Source organism: Chlorocebus sabaeus, chromosome 12 (assembly GCF_047675955.1).
Source record: "Chlorocebus sabaeus isolate Y175 chromosome 12, mChlSab1.0.hap1, whole genome shotgun sequence".
NCBI lineage: Eukaryota > Metazoa > Chordata > Mammalia > Primates > Cercopithecidae > Chlorocebus > Chlorocebus sabaeus.
Window position 1 is genome coordinate 27,437,569 of NC_132915.1, and position 13,156 is coordinate 27,450,724.

A 13,156-nucleotide genomic window follows, 5' to 3' on the forward strand; every position below is an offset into this window, starting at 1 on the left:
AGGAGGAGGAATATGGAGCCTTCAAAATGGCGGAGTAAGGACCTCTGAAAATCTGTTCTTCCATAAAAGCAATGAGAACACTTGCAAAAAAACTGTCACAATCAACTTTTTCAGAATTCTGGAAATTAACTAAAGGCTTTTGACAATCCAAGAGTACTTTTCCCAGGAAAAATGACTGAATTTTGCTAAGAACAGTGACCTTTTTTCTTGCCGTAATCCCATCTCCATCCCTTCTACTCTTGGACAAAAGTTGTGAAAGCCAAGAGCTTTATAACTATGTGTTTTAAATAGCAGTAACTTAGCAGCCACTGGAAGATACAGAACAGATTTGGAGCTCCCTAAAAGCCCCATCTCTAGAGAATTGGCTTTATTTAACCTGTTTAGCAGCTTCTGAAAAACTTCATTCTCAGGGCTTGCCTTTATTTAACCTGATTGAAGTAAATCATACTCTCTATGAACAACTGTATCCGCATGGCATTTATCAAAAACAATCAGTTAAACAATTGTTTAACATTGCATCTGCCTGAGGTGGCATTAACAGTTGAAGCTAACAAAGGGCTGACCAAAAAGAAAAGAAAAAATTTGGGGAAATGGGATATCTGTAGGGAGCTTTACAAAGTTCTAACATATTAACATATTTCTGGAAATCTGAAGGGCCATGCAAATATAAAGAGCTGTACACAGCCCCAGAAAAAAAAAAACTGAGGAAGTCCTAATCTGTCACCTCTGGCTGACCTTTAGGCTCTTCATGAGCAAGAAATGGAGGCTAAGGCAAAGTTGTAAACTTCCCACTAGAGCAACAAAGACATGCCCCAACACAAACACAGAACCTGCTGTATTCTGGGGGATCTATTGGTTTAAGGCATTTAAGGAAAATCTCTGTTCAATAATTAGTTGACTGTTAATCTAGCAGAGCAGAGCCATGTACAACAAAGAATATAGACTCTACGGAATTAGTCCAGGAAAGTCACTAAGTAATCGTACAGCAACAATGATAACAAAAACAAAAACAACAAACAGCACTAACAAAAAAAAAACTGGGGAGAAGAAGAATCTGTAAAACTGTATTATTCAAAATGTCCAGTTTTCAACAAAAAGTATGAGACACACAAAGATATAGGAAACTATTGCCCATACACAGGATAAAAAGCAGTCAATAGAAGTTATCCCTGAGGAAGTCAAGACATTGGACTTACTATGCAAAGACTTTAAGTCAATTATTACAAATATGTTTAAAGAATTAATGAAAGCCATTTCTAAATAAAGTATGAGAATGATGTCTCAATGCATAGAGAGTATCACTAAAAATACTACAAATTATAAATAAGAACCAAGTAGGAATTATGGATTTGAAAAGTATAATGAAATAAAATATTCATGAGAGGGGCTCAGCAGCAGATTGGAACTGGCAGAAGAAAGAATCACTAAACTTGAAGGCAGATCAATTAGATTATCCAGTCTGAAGAACATAAAGAAAAAAAGATAAAAGAAAAAATGAACAGACTCAGAGACCTGTGGGACACCATCAAGTGTACCAACATATGCATAGTGGAAGTCCCAGAAGGGAAGAAAGAGGAAGGGGAAGAAAGAACATCTGAAAAATTAATAGCCAAAACCTTTTCAAACCTGATTTTAAAAAATATAAATCTGTACATTCAAGAAAGTCAAAGAACTTCAACTAGGAAAATTCAAAGAGTCACTCCTAGAAAAATTACATCTAACTATTACAAGCCAAAGACAATGAGCGAATCTTTTTAATTAATAAAATTTTTTCTTTGCTAATCAGCTGACTTTAAGGTGAGAATCTTGAAAGCAAAAGTGACTCATTATATACAAGAGAACCTCAATAATATTAGCAGCCAATTCCTCATCAGAAACTATAAAGGCCAGAAGATAGTGAGATGACATATATAAAAGTGTTGAAAGAAAACTAAGAATTCTATATGCAGGAAATCTACCCTTCAGAAGCAAAGGGGAACTTATGACACTCTCAAATAAATAAAACTAAATTCATCACCAGCTACTAAAGGAAGTCCTTCAGGCTAAAAGCAAAGAGTACTAGATAGTAACTCAAATTTGTATGAAGAAATAAAAAGTACCAATAAAGGTAACTGTGTAGGTAAATATAAAGAACAGAATAAGTATATTTTTATTTATCTTCTATCTGATTTAAAAGACAACCAACTGCATAAAGCAATAATTACAAAACTGTGTCAATGGGCTTATAATACAAAAAGGTGCCATATTCATGATAGAATAATAGAAGGAAGAAATGAAGCATAGTTTTTGTGTGCTGTGAAATTAAGTTAATATTAATATGAACTAGATTATCTTAAATCAAGTTGTTAATTGAGGGCCAGGAGTGGTGGCTCATGCCTGAATCCCAGCACTTTGGGAGGGCAAGGTGAGAAAATGGCTTGAGCCCAGGAGTTTGAGATTAGCCTGGACAACATGTGAGACCCCATTTCTTTCTTTTTTTTTTTTTTTTTTTTTAAAAAAAAGCAATTGTTTTGATCACCTCTCAGCGTTTTGGCTAAGATCAAGTGTAGTATCTGTTCTTATAAGCTTAATATCTGATATGTCCTCTATCTGAGGATACTATATTAAATGGGTTTTTGGAGCAGGGAGATGGGATAGGAACTTACTCTGTCCACTCCAGGCATTGACCTGATATTTTAGTACCTCCAGAAATGGTGCACCCCCTTTGGGAGATAACATTTTTTAAAATTACTTGTTAAAATATTTTTTAAAGGTGTTAATTGAAATCCCTAGGGCAATCACTAAGAAAATAACTTAGAAATATATAGTAAAATAAAACAAGAGAATTAAAATGGTATATTAGAAAATATCTATTTAACATAAAAACAGTAATAGAAGAATAAAGGAACAAAAATATGTAGCACATACAGAAAACAAATGCTGAAATGCAAACACAAATTCTACTTTATTAATAATTATGTTAATTGTAAATGGATTTAACACTCTGATCAAATGGTAGAGATTGGTAGAATGAATTGAAAAAATGATCCAACGATATGTTGTCTCCAAGAGATACACTTTAGATTCAAATATACAAATAAGTTGAAACTGAAAGATTGGAAAATGATATACCATTCATGCAGTTCCCAAAAGAGAACTGGATATAATAATATCAGACAAAATGGACATGAGTTGCCATCTCCCACTTGGGATGACTATAATAAAAAAGAGAAAGTTAGAAATGTTGACAAGGATATGGAGAAACTGAAACTCTAATACACTGCCAGTGGGAATGTAAAATGGTGCAGCCACTTTGAAAAAGTCTGGCAATTATTAAATAGTTAAGTATAGAGTTACCATATGATCCAACAATTCCACTCCCTGGTTTACACCTTAAAGAAAATGAAAACATATGTCCACAGAAAAACTTGTTCACAAATAAAATAGCATCATTATTATAATAGCTAAAAAATGAAAGCAATCCAAATGTTCATCAATTGATAAATGTATAAACCTTGAAAACCTTGTCTTAGTGAAAGAAGCCAGATACAGAAGACCACATATTGTATGATCTGATTTATATGGAAGGCCCACAATCTATATAGATAGAAAGTAGATTAGTAGTTGTCTGGGGATGGGGTAAAGAGGGAAGAGATGGGGAAAGGGAATGGGAGTGACTGCTAATGGCTATGGAGTTTCTTTTGAGGTGATAAAAATATGTTGTAGAATTAGATAGTGGCATCTATCTAGAATTAGATAGGGGCATCACACAGCTTCATGAGTATATTTAAAACCATTGAATTGTATACTTTAAAAAATGAATTATTTGGAATGCAAATTCCATCTCAATAAATCTACTATTTAAAAATGAACAAATGGAAATTCTAGAATTGAAAAATAGAATTACAGAAATTAAAAATCAATTAATGGGTTTAATAACATACTGAACATTGCTGAGAAAGATTCAAAAAAATTTTTAAATTGGCCAATAGAAAATATCCAAACTAAAGAACTGAGAACAAAAAGAAAGAAAATATTTGTAAGAGAGCATGAAGTATATATAATACATAGTAAGAACTTTTAATGTACCTATAATTAGAGTCTCAGAAAGATAGGAGAGAGAATTAGGCAGAGGCAATATTTGACAAGAAAAAGATCAAGAAATTTTGAAAACTAGTGAACAATCTCAGCTCAAAGATTAAAGAAATTTAATGAAACCCAAGCAGAATAATTACAAAGAAGACTACACACATGCATGTTGATATGGTTTGGATATTTGTCCTCTGAAATCTCATGTTGAAATGTGATCCCCAATGTTGGAGGTGTGACTAGTGGGAGCTGTTTGGGTCATGGGAGTCAATCCCTCATGAATGACTTGGTGCCATCCCCTTCATGATTAGTGAGTTTTTGCTCTATTAGTTCATGTAAGAACTGGTTGTTTAAAGAGCCTAGCACCTCCCTCCCCACTTCCCTCTTGTTCTGTCTCACCATGTTGACATGCCTGCTCTGCCTTTGCCTTCTGCTATGAGTAAAATCTTCCTGAGACTTCACCAGAAGATGAGCTTATGTTGGTGCCATGCTGTTAGAGCCTGCAGAACCATGAGTCAAATAAAACACTTTTCTTTATACATTACCCCATCTCAGATATTCCTTTATAACAATGCAAAATGGACAAATACATATCATACTAAAATGCTGAAAATCAAACATGAGTAAATATTGAAAGCACCCAGAGGAAAATAGTACACTTTCAAAAAAAAATTTTAGGACGGACATCTGACTTCTCAATAGATATGATGGAAACCAGAATTCAGTTGAATTATATCTTTACATAAATGGCTGATAAGAAAATAATTGTTCACTTAGAATTCTATTCCCAGAAAAACTATCCTTCAAATGTAAAGGAAAAAGACATTCCCAAACAAAAACTGAAAGAAATCAGCAGCAGACATGCACCAAAAAGGAAATGAAACAAAACAAAACAAAAAAAGCTAGATACAGAAGAAAATTCTTCTAGAAAAAGAAAAACACTTCCCACCAAAGAAAATAATTCAAGAGATAAACATGGAAATGTAGAAAGGAATGAAGATGAATGGGGAAATATGTGAATAAATATAGAATACTTTTTAGGATTTAAAAAAATGTAAATAAAATATAAAGCAAATATTAGGGTAGTTATGAAAATAATACAACTATCATAATGTTAGTTGTGGGCTAAAGAAAAAAGAAACACAATTAGTAAAGGAATACAAACAGTAAGAACTCAACAACAACAAAAAGCGTATATTGAGATCTGGCAAGATGGCCAAATAGGAACAGCTCTGGTCTGCAGCTTCTAGCAAGACCAATGCAGAAGGCGGGTGATTTTTGCATTTCCAACTGAGTGGTACCTGGAACCCCAGCAGGACAGAACCGTTCATTTTCCTAGAAAGGGGACTGAAACCAGGGAGCCAAGTGGTCTCACTCAGTGGGTCCCACTCCCACGGAACCCAGCAAGCTAAGAAACACTGGCTTAAAATTCTCAATGCCAGCACAATAGTCTGAAGTTGACCTGGGATGATGGAGTTTGGTGTGAGGGGGCATCCACCATTACTGAGGCTTGTGTAGGCAGTTTTTCCCTGACAGTGCTAAGGAAACCAGGAAGTTCAGACTGGGCAGAACTCACCACAGTGTGGCAAAGCAGCTCTGGCCAGACTGCCTCTCTAAATTACTCCTTGTTGGGCAGGATCTCTGAAAGAAAGGTAGCAGCTTATAGATAAAACTCCCATCTCCCTGGGACAGAGCCCCTGGGAGAAGGGGTGGCTGTGGATGCAACTTCAGCAGACTTAAATATCCTTCCCTGCCAACTCTGAAGAAAGCAGTGGATCCTGACAGGGAGGATTCTCCCAGCACAGTGCTCAAGCTCTGCTAAGGGACAGACTACCTTCTCAAGTGGGGTCCTGACTCTCATGCCTCCTAACTGGGAGAGACCTCTCAGCAGGGGCCAACAGACACCTCTTATAGGAGAGCTCTGGCTGGCATCTGGCAGGTGCCTCTCCGGGACAAAGCTTCTAGAGAAAGGAGCAGGCAGCAATCTTTGCTGTTCTGCTGCCTCCAGTGGTGATACCCAGGCAAACCGGGTCTGGAATGGACCTCCAGCAAACTGCAGCAGACCTGCAGAAGAGGGGCCTGACTGTTAGAAGAAAAACTAACAGACAGAAAACAATAATATCAACATCAACACAAAGGACCCCCACACAAAAACCCCATCCAAAGGTCATCAGCCTCAAAGATCAAAGGTAGAGAAACCCATGAAGGTGAGGAAAAACCAGCACAAAAATGCTGAAAATTCAAAAAATCACAATGCTGCTGCTTCTCTGAATGATCACAACTCTTCTCCAGCAAGGGCACAAAACTGGATGGAGAATGAGTTTGACAAATTGGCAGAAGTAGGCTTCAGGAGGTAGGTAATAACAAACTCCTCTGAGGTAAAGGAGCATGTTCTAACCCAATGCAAGGAAGTTGAGAACCTTGATAAAAGGTTACAGAAACTGCTAACTACAATAACCAGTTTAAAGAAGAACATAAATGACCTGATGGAGCTAAAAAAACACAGCACAAGAACTTTGTGAAGCATACACAAGGATCAATAGCCAAATCAAGCAGAAGAAAGAATATCAGAAATTGAAGATCAACTTACTGAAATATGGCATGAAGACAAGATTACAGAAGAAAAAAAAAAAAAAAAAAAAAAAAAGGAATGAACAAAGTCTCCAAGAAGTATGGGACTATGTGAAAAGACCAAACGTATGACTGATTGGTGTACCTGAAAGTGAGGTGAAGAATGGAACCAAGTTGCAAAACACACTTCATGACATTATCCCGGAGAACTTCCCCAACTTAGCAAGACAGGCCAACATTCAAATTCAGGAAATACAGAAAACACCACTAAGATACTCCACGAGCAGAGCAACATGAAGACACATAATCATCAGATTCTTCAAGGTTGAAATGAAAGAAAAATTGTTAAGGGCAGCCACAGAGAAAGGTCAGGTTTCTTAGAAAGGGAAGCCCATCAGACTAACAGTGGATCTCTCGGCAGAAACCCTACAAGCCAGAAGAGAGTGGGGGCCAGTATTCAACATTCTTAAAGAAAAGAATTTGCAATCAAGAATTTCATATCCAGCCAAACCAAGCTTCATAAGTGAAAGAGAAATAAAATCCTTTACAGACAAGCAAATGCTGAGGGATTTTGTTACCACCAGGCCTGCCCTACAAGAGATCCTGAAGGAAGCACTAAATATGGAAAGGAAAAACCAGTACCAGACACTGCAAATACATACCAAATTATAAAGACCATCGACATTATGAAGAAACTACATCAACTAATGGGCAAAATAACCAGCTACTATCATAATGGCAGAATCAGATTCACACATAACAATATTAATCTTAAATGTAAATGGGCTAAATGCCCCAATTAAAAGACACAGACTGGCAAATTGGATAGAGTCAAGACTCATCAGTGTGCTGTATTCAGGAGACCCATCTCACATGCAAAGACACACATAGTCTCAAAATAAAAGGATGGAGGAATATTTACCAAGCAAATGCAAAGAAAAACAAAAGCAAAGGTTTGCAATCCTAGTCTCTGATAAAGCAGAATTTAAACCAACAATGATCAAAACAGACAAAGAGGGGCAGAAGGGCATTATATAATGGTAAAGGGATCAATTCAACAAGAAGAGCTAACTATCCTAAATATATATGTACTCAATACAGGAGTACCCAGATTCATAAAGCAAGTTCTTAGAGATGTACAAAGAGACTTAGACTCACACACAATAATAGTGGAAGACTTTAACACCCCATTGTCAATATTAGACAGATCAATGAGGCAGAAAATTAACAGAGATATCCAGGACTTGAACTCAGCTCTGGACCAAGTGGACCTAATAGATATCTACAGAACTCTTCACCCAAAATCAACAGAATATACATTCTTCTCAGCAACACATCGCACTTATTCTAAAATTGACCGCATAATTGGAAGTAAAACACTCCTCAGTAAATGCAGAAGAACGGAAATCATAACAGTTTCTCAGACCACAGGCAATCAAATTAGGACTCAGGATTGGGAAACCCACTCAAAACTGCACAACTACATGGAAACTGAACAACCTGCTCCTGAATGACTACTGGGAAGATAACAAAATGAAGGCAGAAATAAAGATGTTTTTTGAAACCAATGAGAACAAAGACACAGTGTACCAGAATCTGTGGGACACAACCAAAGCAGTGTTAGAGGGAAATTTATAGCACTAAATGCCCACAGGAGAAAGCGGGAAAGATCTAAAATAGACACCCTAACATCACAATTAAAAGAACTAGAGAAGCAAGAGGAAACAAATTCAAAAGCTAGAAGGCAAGAAATAACTAAGATCACAGCAGAACTGAAGGAGATAGAGATATGAAAGACCCTTCAAGAAATCAATGAATCCAGGAGCTGGTTTTTAAAAAATAACAAAATATATAGACCACTAGCCAGACTAATAAAGAAGAAAAGAGAGAAGAATAAAATAGATGCAATAAAAAATGATAAAGGGGATATCACAACTGATCCTACAGAAATACAAACTACCATCAGAGAATACTATGAACACCTCTACACAAATAAACTAGAAAATCTAGAAGAAATGGATAAATTCCAGGACACATACATCCTCCCAAGACTAAATCAGGAAGAAGTAGAATCCCTGAATAGACCAATAACAAGTTCTAAAATTGAGGCAGTGATTAATAGCCTACCAACCTAAAAAAGCCCAGGACCAGATGGATTCACATCTGATTTCTACCAGAGGTACAAAGAGGAGCTGTTCCCATTCCTTCTGAAACTATTCCAAACAATAGAAAAAGAGAGACTCCTCCCTAACTCATTTTATGAGGCCAGCATCATTCTGACACCAAAACCTGGCAGAGAAACAACAAAAAAAGAAAATTTCAGGTCAATATCCCTGAGGGGCATGGATGCAAAAATTCTCAATAAAATACTGACAAACCAAATCCAGCAGCACATCAAAAAGCCTATCCACCACAATCAAGTTGGCTTCATCCCTGGGACACAAGGCTGGTTTGACATATACAAATCAATAAATGTAATCTATCACATAAACAGAACCAGTGACAAAAACCATATGATTATCTCAATAGATGCAGAAAAGGCCTTCAATAATATTCAACACCCCTTCATTCTAAAAACTCTCAATAAACTAGGTATTCATGTGAAATACCTCAAAATAATAAGAGCTATTTAAGACAAACCCACAGCCAATATCATACCGAATGGGCAAAAGCTGGAAGCATTCCCTTTGAAAACTGGCAAAGACAAGGATACCCTCTCTCACCATTCCTATTCAACATTGTATTGGAAGTTCTGGCCAGGGCAATCAGGCAAGAGAAAGAAATAAAAGGTACTCAGACAGGAAGAGAGGAAGTCAAATTGTCTGTTTACAGATGACATGATTATATATTTTTAAAACCCCATTGTCTCAGCCCCAAAACTCCTTAAGCTGATAATCAACTTGAGCAAAGTCTCAGGATACAAAATCCATATGCAAAAATCACAAGCATCCCTATACACCAATAATAGACAAGCAGAGAGCCAAATCACGAGTGAACTTCCCATTCACAATTGCTGCAAAGAAAATAAAATACGTAGGAATACAACTTACAAGGGATGTGAAGGACCTCTTTAAAAAGAACTACAAACCACTGCTCAAGAAAATAAGAGAGGACAAAAACAAATGGAAAAAAATTCCATGCTTATCAATAGGAAGGATCAATATCATGAAAATGGCCATACTGCCCAAAGTAATGTATAGATTCAATGCTATTCCCATCAAGCTACCATTGACTTTCTTCACAGAATTAGAAAAAAACTACTTTAAATTTCATATGGTACCAAAAGAGAGCCTGTATAGCCAAGACAATCTTAAGCAAAAAAGAACAAAGCTGGAGGCATCATGTTACCTGACTTCAAACTATACTATAAGCCTACAGTAACCAAAACAGCATGGTACTGGTATCAAAACAGATATATACACCAATGGAACAGAACAGTGGCCTCAGAAATAACACCACACATCTACAACCATCTAATCTTCGACAAACCTGATAAAAACAAGCAATGGGGAAAGGATTCCCTATGTAATAAGTGTTACTGGGAAAACTGGCTAGCCATATGCAGAAAACTGAAACTGGACCCCTTCCTTGCACCTTATACAAAATTAACTCAAGTTGGATTAAAGACTTAAATGTAAAATCTAAAACCATAAAAACCGTGAAGAAAACCTAGGCAATATCATTCAGGACATAGGCATGGGCAAAGACTTCATGACTAAAACACCAAAAGCAATTGCAACAAAAGCCAAAATTGACAAATGGGATCTAATTAAACTAAAGAGCTCAAAGTGTCATCAGAGTATTCCTACAGACTAGGAGAAAATTTTTGCAATCTATCAATCTGATAAAGGTCTAATATCTACAACCTGCAATGAACTTAAACAAATTTACAAGAAAAAAAACAACCCCATCGAAAAGTGGCCGAAGGATATGAACAGATACTTCTCAAAAGAAGACATTTATGCGGCCAACAAACATATGAAAAAAAGCTCATCATTACTGGTCATTAGAGAAATGCAAATCAAAACCACAATGAGATACTATCTCATGCCAGTTAGAATGGTGATCATTAAAAAGTCAGAAAACAACAGATGAGAGAGGATGTGGAAAAACAGGAATGCTTTTACACTGTTAGTGGGAGTGTAAGTTAGTTCAACCATTGTGGAAGACCGTGTGGCAACTCTTCAAGAATCTAGAACCAGAAATACCATTTGACCCAACAATCCCATTACTGGGCATATACCTAAAGGATTATAAATCATTCTACTGTAAAGACATGAGCACACGTATGTTTATTGCAGCACTATTTACAATAGTAAAGACTTGGAACCAATCCAAATGCCCATCAATGATAGACTGGATAAAGAAAATGTGGCACGTATACACCATGGAATACTATGCAGCCATAGAAATGAATGAATTCATGTCCTTTGGAGGGACATGGATGAAGCTGGAAAGCATCATTCTCAGCAGACTAATACAGGAACAGAAAACCAAACACTGCATGTTCTCACTCATAAGTAGGAGTTGAACAATGAGAACACATGGACACAGGGAGGGGAGCATCACACACCAGGACCTGTTGGGGGGTAGGGGGAAAGGGAAGGGAGAGCATTAGAACAAATATCTAATGCCTGCAGGGCTTAAAACCTAGATGATGGGATGATAGGTGCAGCAAAGCACCATGGCACATGTATACCCATGTAACAAACCTGCATGTTCTGCACTTGCATCCCAGAATTTAATGTAAAAAAAGAATATTTTATCCATTTATCCTTTTTTCTTGCATTTTCCGGTGTTTTATAGCCAGAGTGCACAGTGATCTCTAGTGTATTTTTTTTTTTTTTTTTTTTTTTTGGCTAGAAAAAGAGGTCTATAATTATTTTTCTTCATCTTTCTACACATTGTACCCATTCTGGGTGGAATTTTATAGGAGCATCTATCTTCTGGCTAGGAGTTTGAAATGTAATGTTTAGTTTTTGCGCTAGATTTTAAGTTTTGTTTTTTCTTTCATTTGTAGAAACAAATGCCTTAGTTGTGGTTCCTAATTTTGAGGGAATTTATGCCTCATTTTATTTATTTTTTTGAGACTGAGTTTCGCTCTGTTGCCCAGGCTGGAGTGCAGTGGTATGATCTCAGCTCACTGCAAGCTCTGCCTCCCAGGTTCACGCCATTCTCCTGCCTCAGCCTCCCGCGTAGCTGGGACTACAGGTGCCCGCCACCACGCCTGGCTAATTTTTTTTTTTTTTTTTTTTTTTTTTTTTTTGTATTTTTAGTAGAGACGGGGTTTCACCGCATTAGCCAGAATGGTCTCGATATCCTGACATCGTGATCCGCCCCCCTCGGCCTCCCAAAGTGCTGGGATTACAAGCATGAGCCACCACGCCGGGCCCCAACTCATTTTAGTATTGATATGTTAGCTAGAGATAGATCTTCAATGTCTTAGGTAATTTTGATAAAGTTGGTGGGTACCTTTAATGTTAGGTAAATACATTTTTTACAATAACATCTTAACCAATGTTTCCTATGATAAGTGTTCTTAGTCTGAAGGTTGTAAGTTGATAATATTTGGAAATATTAAAACAAAACTTTCAATGTTGCACCAAAAAAGCCTGTATTTTAGACTCCACTTTGTTGGTAATCCTGGGTGACAATATTCTACGTGCCAGCCTAGTCACTTACAGTTCTTCGAAAGCTGTTTAATGGCTCCATACTTCACACTAGCCATTCCCTCATCCTGGAATGCTTCCTTCCTCCCTACCATTCTCGATGAACTCACAGTCATCCTTTAAGATATCCACAAGGAGAGCTTGCTGTGTGGTTTCATTATCTCTAGGACTTAACCCTTATTACTTATTATAACTCTAGGGCAATTATTTGATGTATAATGCATAGTGGGTATTCAGGAAATATAGAACAAGATCCTAGGGATCCTGGACTATATATCATTTCTGATTGCTCTCAGTTACAAGAGGTTTAATTCTTATATACATGTAGCTTCTGATGCTGGTGATTTTAACAAATAAGTGCATGTTTTAGAGGAACCTTCATTTGTTTATGCATTAATGTTTGAATGGGTAACTGCCATGGTTTGGATGTGTCCCCCAAAACTCGTGAGTTGGAAACTTGATTCCCCAGTGCAGCAGTGTTGAAAGGAAGGACCTAATGGGAGATGTTTGGGTCATGGGGGCACTGCCCTTATTAATGGATTAATGCCATTATCATGGGAGTAGGTTCCTTATTAAAGTATGAGTTTGGTTCCCTCTTGCTCTTTCCCTCACCCTCTCTCTGCCCCTTCCACCATGGGATGATGTAGCAAGAAGGCTCTCACTAGATGTCAGAACCTTGATCTTAGACTTTCCAGCCCCCAGAACTGTAAGGATGTAAGTTTACATTCCATATAAATTACTCAATCTCAGGCATTCTGTTAGCAGCACAAAATGGATTGAGACAATAACCCTTGTCACATTGCAATCTGAGTGCCAATACATCAGCCACATTGAGCTCACACCATTAG

At 37.0% G+C, this 13,156-nt stretch overlaps 1 protein-coding gene, 1 long non-coding RNA gene and 1 other non-coding gene across 4 annotated transcripts in view; 2 read left to right on the forward strand and 1 right to left on the reverse strand.

Moving 5' to 3' along the window:
- Window positions 1-13,156, forward strand: part of LOC140712920 (uncharacterized) — a 105,926-nt gene that overhangs the window by 67,920 nt on the left and 24,850 nt on the right. The gene's annotated exons all lie outside the window — the stretch shown is intronic.
- Window positions 1-13,156, reverse strand: part of MAMDC2 (MAM domain containing 2) — a 182,478-nt gene that overhangs the window by 35,532 nt on the left and 133,790 nt on the right. The gene's annotated exons all lie outside the window — the stretch shown is intronic.
- LOC119624699 (U2 spliceosomal RNA) lies at window positions 2,514-2,704 on the forward strand. Its single transcript, XR_005240843.1, has one exon. It is a non-coding gene; the product is annotated as a U2 spliceosomal RNA (small nuclear RNA).